At 45.8% G+C, this 8,526-nt stretch overlaps 1 protein-coding gene across 1 annotated transcript in view; it reads left to right on the top strand.

The window, feature by feature from the left end:
• Positions 1-7,797: 7,797 nt before the first annotated feature.
• THRAP3 (thyroid hormone receptor associated protein 3) overlaps positions 7,798-8,526 on the top strand; it is a 67,094-nt gene continuing 66,365 nt past the window's right edge. Inside the window, exon 1 of the mRNA XM_029080378.1 lies at positions 7,798-7,865. The gene's annotated coding sequence lies outside the window, so the exon portion shown is untranslated. The remainder of the gene's footprint in view (positions 7,866-8,526) is intronic.

Raw genomic sequence — 8,526 nt, 5'->3', positions numbered from 1 at the left:
CCCGGCCCACTTCCGCTCCCCTCGATCCCGCTGACGAAGGTCACTGTCAACCCCTCTTTGTTTTTTGTAAATAGAATTTGTTAAATTTGGAGTTTCCGCTCCAAACAAAAACTCCTCACTCTAGGCTTCAAGGCTCTCCATCACCTTGCCCCTTCCTACCTCTCCTCCCTTCTCTCTTTCTACCGCCCACCCCGCACGCTCCGCTCCTCTGACGCCCACCTCCTCACCGTCCCTCGGTCTCGCCTATCCCGCCGTCGACCCCCGGGTCACGTCCTCCCGTGGTCCTGGAACGCCCTCCCTCCTCACCTCCGCCAAACCGATTCTCTTTCCCTCTTCAAAACCCTACTTAAAAATCACCTCCTCCAAGAGGCGTTCCCAGACTGAGCTCCTCTTCCCCCTCTACTCCCTCTGCCATCCCCCCTTTACCTCTCCGCAGCTAAAGCCTCATTTTCCCCTTTTCCCTCCGCTCCTCCACCTCTCCCTTCCCATCCCCACAGCACTGTACTCGTCCGCTCAACTGTATATATTTTCGTTACCCTATTTATTTTGTTAATGAATTGTACATCGCCTCGATTCTATTTAGTTGCCATCGGTTTTTACGAGATGTTCTTCCCCTTGACGCTGTTTATTGCCATCGTTCTTGTCTGTCCGTCTCCCCCGATTAGACTGTAAGCCCGTCAAACGGCAGGGACTGTCTCTATCTGTTGCCGACTTGTTCATCCCAAGCGCTTAGTACAGTGCTCTGCACATAGTAAGCGCTCAATAAATACTATTGAATGAATGAATGAATAAACTCTTAATACATGCCTGCACTAAGCACAGTAATAATAATAATGTTGGTATTTGTTAAGCGCTTACTATGTGCAATTCCTGTCCTAAGCGCTGGGGTAGATACAAGGTCATCAGATGGTCCCCCATGGGGCTCACAGTCTTCATATTTAAAGAGGAGATAATTGAGGCACAGAGAAGTTAAGTGACCTTTCCAAGGTCACATAGCTGACAAGTGGCAGAGATGGAATTCGAACCCATGACCTCTGACTCCCAAGCCCGGGCTTTTTCCACTAAGCCACGCTGCACAATACAACACAGTGAGGATGGGCCCAGGCCCTGTGCCTCCTAGAGCTTGGTTTTAATCTCCATTTTGCAGATGAGATAACTGAGGCACAGATAAATTAAATGACTTGCCCAAAGTCATACGGCTGACAATAAATACGATTGACTGACTGAAGTGGCAGAGCCAGAATTAGAACCCTGGTCCTTCTGACTCTGAGGCCTGTGGTTTATTTACTAGATCACACTGCTCTATCCACTAACCCCTCATTCCTTCAGTGCCTCCTAGCTAATAGGCCCTCACCTGATTTAGCCCTGCCAGATTCCCTGATGTTTTCCCCAAGCTGGAGGTTCTGCAAAAGCAGTAGAAAGCCCCAAGAGAGGATAGAGTTTGGGTCTGGGAGTCAGAAGGTTACGGGTTCTAATTTTGCCTCCGTCACTTATCTGCTATGTGACCTTGGTCAAGTCACTCCCCTTTCCTGTGTCTCTGTTACCTCATCTGTAAAATGGGGATTGAGACTGTGAGCCTCAACCCGATTTGCTTGTATCCACCCCAGCACTGAGTGTAGTGCCTGGCATATAGTAAGCACTTAACAAATACCACAATTATTATTTTTATTATTATTACAGTTCGGGGCGGGGACTGGCTGGAGCTTGGCCACGAGTTGCTACCTGCAGCTGCTGAAGGCTGAGATACCTCCCCACTCCCTCCCCTGACCTCCACCCTCTTCCAGCCTCCTATCCAGTTTCCCAGTTGTCATTTTTTAAGCCCCCTTGATCTCCTCTCCCTGGCTTGCCCGGCTGTTCTTCTCTATCCTTGTAACAGCCTTATCTCTTACGTCTCATACGTCTCCGATATCCACAACCCACATATCCTCCATAACATCTATATATTATATATCCGCATTTCTTCCCTATTGAATATATATCCCTATTCATCAATATCATACATAACCCCTCATTCATCCAGCACAATATTCACTGTGTATGCCTCCCATGTCCCTATATTCCATAATGTCCACTGTAAATGCCAGTTTTTTTATGGCTTTGTTAAGAGTTTATTTGTTTGTCAAGCACTGCCCTTTCCTCTTCACTCAAACTGCTACCATGTTAATCCAAGCATTTTTCCTACCCCATTTGATTATCTTATCAGCCTCCTTTCTGACCTCCCTGCCTCCTGTCTATCCCCACTCTAGTCCATATTTCATTCTGCTGTCCAGCTCATTTTTCTGCCATGAAAATGGGGTGGGTACAAGCTAATCAGGTTGGAAGCAGTCCCTGTCCCACATGGGACTCACAGTCTTAATCCCCATTTTATAGATGAGGCAACTGAGGCACAGAAAAGTTAAGTGATTTGCCCAAGGTCAAATGGCAGAGAAGTAGAGTCGGAATTAGACCACAGGTCGGTGCTCTATGCATTAGGCCGCACTGTCTCTTTTCTACCTATTGGATCCAGTCTATTAGATAGGTGGTCCATAAGTAGCCCAGTCTGCAAGCCACATGGAAAGTACATCTTCAGTTTGTTTCCCAAGTAGCTTGCATCACGGGCATTTAACACCTTTATGCTTCCTGATTCCTTCACATGAAATGTGTTCACTGAGACATTGCATTTTCTTCTTTCCATTGCTTTTAGGTTACAGTCAAATCTCCCTCTGTGCGTGTTGTTGAGCAACATCAGTAATAATCGTGATAATAATAGTGATATCTGTTAAGTGCTTGCTAAGTGTCGAGGACTATATTGTGCACTAGGATAGATACAGGATATGCAGGTTGGGTGCAGTCTTTGTGCCACATAGGACTTAAAGTCTAAAGGGGAGGAGAGAGGAATTTAATCCCCATTTGACAGATGAGGAAACTGAGACATACAGACATCAAGTGACTTGCTCAAGAAAGGTCACAGAGCAGCAAGCGGAGGAGCCAGGATTAGAACATTTTTATTGAAGGGCAAAATTAGTGAGGTCTGAACTGTTTCTCTTTTTCATTTCAGGCAGCTCATTACTCAACATTCTGATGTTATAAAAATCATCCCCATTAGAATGCAAGCTTCCTGTCGGCAGGAAATATGTCCCATTTTTTGTCGCATACTTCCCAAGCACTTAGTATAGTGCACTGCACCCAGCGGGTGCTCAATAAATGCTATTATTACTATAGTAATATTTGCTAAGTGCTTACTAGGTGCCAGACACTGTACTAATCGCAGGGGTGGATACAGGGAAATCGGGTTGGACACAGTCCCTGTCCCGCGTGGAGCTCAAAGTCTTAATCCCCATTTTACAGATGAGATTACTGAGGCACAGAGAAGTGAAGTGACTTGCCCAAGGCCACACAGGAAACAGGTGGCAGAGCCATGACATTCTGACTCCCAGGCCCGTGCTCTAGCCACTATGCAATGCTGCTTCCCTATTGGTAAACATATCCCTATTTCCTATTGGAACATATTTCCCCAAAACGTGGCTTCTGAATGTTCAGTGGAACGTCTGAAATGTGGACAAATTCTCCCAGCTGTAATATTTACTGAGCACCTATAGTATGCAGAGCACTTTTCTGAGCCCTTGGGAGCATACTTTACAGAAGCACAGCCTAGTGGAAGGAGCATGGGCCTGGGAATTTCAGCGGACCTGGTTCTAATCTCAGCTCTGCCACTTGTCCGCTGTGTGACTTGTGCAAGTCACTTAACTTCTCTCTGCCTCAGTTCCCTCATCTGTGAAATGGGAATTAGGACTGTGAGCCCCATATGAACAGACTGAGTCCAGCTGAGTATCTTTTATGAATCCTAGTGCTTAATAAAGTGCCTGGCACATAGTAAGTGCTTAAATACCATTAAAAAATGTCAAAGCCCTGGGTTTGTGCCATTGAGGAGTTTATAGTCTAATGGGAGAGATGTGGGAACAAATTGTCAAATATACTCCATGTAAAGGAATAAAAGAGTAGAATAAAAAAGACCACCTCAAAGTAAACAATTAAATAAGCAATAAACCAGTGTGCAAATATGGAGGTGGGTTTTTTTAATTTTGTTTTGCTTTTGGTATTTGTTAAGCGCTTACTATGCGCCAGACACCGAAGTAGATATAAGTTATTCAGTTCGGCCAGAGTCGATTTCCCACAGGGGGCTCACAATATTGATCCCCATTTTACATATGAGGTAACTGAGGCACAGAGATATTAAGTGACTTGTTCAAGATCACACCGCAGACGAGTGGCGGAGTCAGGATTATAACCCAGATCCTTCTGACTCCCAGACCCACGATCCATCAACTGGGCCAAGCTGGGGCTCTTGTCACCTGGCACCTAACCCTGCAAGAATCCAGGATTACTCAGGAACTCTCCTCCCTTTAAAAAGTGCCCTAGTTTAGCTGACTGGCCGGAAGGTTGGCGGGGGTGGTGAGGAGAGGGAAAGAGGGGCGAAGAGAACAAAGAAGTAAGCTGTGCCAGAAGAACCTGCCCCAAGTAAATTCTCCACCCATACCAGTAGTTCTCACGAGTCCTTCTGCCCACGTCCTCCCCACCTCCCCACCACAGCCGTTCCCATTTTGCCCCACCTCCTGCACCCACCCACAGATGGGTGCGGTGCTCCGAGGCCTGCCCCCTTTCTCCTTTCCCTCCCTCTGATCCTTCCCGCCCCTTGTTCCCAGGGTCTACTCTGGGCTTCCATTCTTTCTCTTGATTTGGTAGGAGGATTATTTTTCTGGGGCTCTGCTCCAACCCCATTTCCCTGATTTTTTGCAAGTGGCAAACAGCTGGAGGAATGCCTCCCTGTGAAGGGAGTGTTGGGTGGTCGTGGGGTCACTGGAGAAGGAGCAGCAGAGGGCAGGCATAACCATCTAGGAGGCTGCTGACCACAGCCGCCTGCTCCAATAATAATAATCACAAGATCTTGGTATTTGTGAGAAGCAGCATGGCCTGGTGGAAAGGGCACGGGCCCGGAGTCAGAGGACATGGGCTCTAGTCTAGGCTCTGCCAATTGCTTGCTGTGTGATCTTGAGCAAGTCACTTCACTTCTCTGTGCCTCAGTTTCCTGACCTGTAAAAGGGGGTTTCCATACCTGTTTTCCCACCTACTTACATTGTGAGCCCCATATGGCACAGGGACTGTATCCAATCTGATTATCCTGTCTCTATTCCTAACCCTTCCTGCAGTGTTTGGCACATAGTAGGAGCTTAACAGAGGCCATTATTATTATTGTTATTATTATTATTATATCACTTAACCAAGTTAAGGGACCCACCATGGATCCCCTAAAATGGGACCACTGCCGGACCGCTGCTAGGTCTGTGGTGCAGGAAGGAGATTGTTCTCCCTCACATAACCAGGAATTCTGCTGTTTCCTGATTCCGGTGTTGAAGGGAGACGAGACTCCTGCAGCATGAGGCCTTCTCCACTCCTCTTTTCCAAACTCTGTTCTCGTCCTTCTTCCAAACTCGGCTGAAGACCAACATGCCCCATGGGGAGTTCCTATATTAACCCCATGCGGTTAATATAGGTTAACCATTCCAACCTCCTTCCAGGACTTGTTTACCTTTGTAAATTATGCATAAATGCCTCTGCTCCTTGCTCCTTGCAGTTATTTATCTTTTCCGTTCACTACTTCTGTCCCTTGGCTATTTTGCAGTTACATATACATGGATATTTACACAAATCCTGTGTCCTCTTTCAGATGCAAGAGCAGGAAAACAGCGGTTTTTTTTTCTTTTTTACTCCCCCATTCTCAGTACAGTGCTCTCCAACAGAGCCTGTGCTCAGTAAATTCTGACAAATGAATGAATGGGGATAATAATAATAATGGCATTTGTTATGTGCTTACTATGTGCCAAGCACTGTACTAAATTCTTGGGGAGATACAAGATATTCAGTTCCCACGTGGGGCTCACAGTCTAAGCAGGGAGGGAAAACAGTTACTGTATCTCCATACTGCAGATGAGGGAACTGAGGCACAGAGAAGTGAAGCGACTTGCCCAAGATCACAGAGCAGGCAAGTGGCAGAGTTGGGATTAGACCGAGATCCTTTGACTCTCAGGCCCCTGCTCTTTCTACTAGGCCACACCGGTAGAAACGTTCCTATCCTGGACACTGGGGGATAGAGACACTTTCAGGGAGGGCATAAAAAATAAAACAAAAGGCACGCTCTGTCATTGTATAAAACCACAGAATACTCTGGACTGTGGACAGTGATGAGGGAGGATGTTAATCAAGCTGGAAAAGGTTTCAAGATGAACGGTGGGGTGGAAAGACTTCTGAATGATAGACAGAAGAGATGCTGACTCTTCAGTTTGGAAAGAAGGGTGAGTGGAGGCATGATTGAAGGTCCCTGAGTTATGAAGGGTGTCAACACAGTCAACAGGGAATTATGGTTCACCAAATCTTAAACAGAGGAGGCATCCTTTGAGCCTTGAAGGTGATAGGTTCAACTGTACACTTAATCCCACTTGCTAAATACTTAGGGACTCATCCTTCCCCTACCTCCTTTATGTACAAATCTTTATACTCAACTCTTTCCCTTACTTGTAATTTATTTTATTGTCTGTCTTCCCCAAGAGTCTGTAAGCTTCTTGAGAGCAGGGATTGTGTCTACTTATCCCCTTGTACTCTTCCAAGTGCTTAGTATATTGCTCTAAGAGCAGAGTAGCCTAGTAGAATGAGCACAGGCCTGAAAGTCAGAGGACCCAAGTTCTAAATTTGATTCTGCCACTTGCCTGCTGTTTGACCTTATGTGCTGTGGGTCACTTCTCTATGTCTCAGTTTCATTATCTCTAAATTGGGGTTACAAACCTATTCTCCTTCCTCCTTAGACTGGGAGCCCCATATGAGACAGGGTCTGTCTCTGACTTGATTATTTTGTATCTACCCCAGTGCTTAATGCAGTGATTTTTTTTTTTTAATTTATAAATAGTATTTGTTAAGCACTTATTATGTATCAAAGACTGTTCTAAGTGCTGGGGTAATAATAATAATGATAATGTTGGCATTTGTTAAGTATTTACTATGTACAGTACACTGTTCTAAGCACTGGGGTAGATACAGGGTAATCAGGTTGTCCCACATGAGGCTCAGTCTTCATCCCCATTTTACAGATGAGGGAACTGAGGCACAGAGAAGTGAAGTGACTTGCCCACAGTCACACAGCTGACAAGTGCAGAGCTGGGATTTGAACCCATGACCTCTGACTCCCAAGCCCGGGCTCTTTCCACTGAGCCACGCTGCTCAGATTGGCACAGTCCCTGTCCCCCACAGGGCTCACAGTCCCAAGTAGGAGAGAGAATAGGAAATAAATCCCCATTTTACAGATGAGGAAACTGAAGCTTAGAGAAGTGAAGTTCCTTGCCCAACGTCACCCAGCAGGCAAGTGGCAAAGCCTGCATTAGAACCCAGATCCTCTGATTCCCGGGCCTATGCTCACGAAGCAGGGCTGTTTGGCACAGAGTTAGGTGCTTAACGAATGGCTCGATTATATTATTATTATTGCTCTGCCCAGAGTAAGCACCCAATAAATATCATTGATTCTCTGACTGAATTCTAAACAAATAATTGGAAACAAAAAAACCGACTTCAGCCAGCAGATAATGAACAGCTGCACCCCTCTTCCCTCCTTCCTTCTTGTCTCCTCGGCCCCATGGGAACGTCTGGCAGGGAGGAGCGAGGGTGCCAGTGACACGGCTGAAACCACCAGCATCACAATCAATTCCTTCATGAAGGTTCTCAGTCTGGAAGTTGGCGTGACCGGATCGCCGCTCAGCCAATGTTTGCAGCAGGACACTCCATCGTCATCAATAACCCTATGGAATTCACTCCTCCATGAAGTTGACAAGCTTAAAATATCAGTAGGTTCAAGAGGTGCTTGGATAAATCCATGAATGAATGGTTTGTAATGGGTTTCTAGATAAATGTTTGTGATCTAGAGGGGGAAATTAGGGCTATTAGTTGATATTCTAGCCACTAGGGCGGTGGCCTCTTCATTAGGGTCATCCTTAAGCACCTACTATCTACCAATCAATCGATGGTATTTATTAGATGCTTACTGTGGGCTGAGCACTGTCCTAAGTGCTTGAGAGAGTACAGTACAACAGAGTTGTTCAATGTGTTCTCTGCCCATGATGAACTTACAGTCTAGAGGGCTAGAAATAAGGATAATGATGGTATTTGTTAAGTGCTTACTATGTGACAGGCACTGTACTAAGCGCTGGGGTGGATACAAGCAAGGCAGTAGAGTAAATCCATGTCCCGCACTGGGTTCACCACCTAAAAGAAGGGACAGCAGCTATCTTAATGCTGTTTGACAGATGAGGAAATTGAGGCCTAGAGAGGTTAAATGATTTACCCAAGGTCCCACTGCAGATTATCAATAGTATTTATTAGATTAGACTGTAAATTTCCTCTAATCTGTAAATTTATTTGGGCAGGGAACTTTCTTAAAATCTCTTGTGTATTGTACTTTCCAGAGTGCTCGGTACAGTGCTCTGCATAAAAAATAAATGTTGGTTT

The sequence above is a fragment of the Ornithorhynchus anatinus genome, chromosome 16 (assembly GCF_004115215.2).
Source record: "Ornithorhynchus anatinus isolate Pmale09 chromosome 16, mOrnAna1.pri.v4, whole genome shotgun sequence".
Taxonomy (NCBI): domain Eukaryota; kingdom Metazoa; phylum Chordata; class Mammalia; order Monotremata; family Ornithorhynchidae; genus Ornithorhynchus; species Ornithorhynchus anatinus.
Note: the sequence above shows the minus strand (reverse complement) of the source record. Positions and strands in the feature narration are given on the sequence as shown.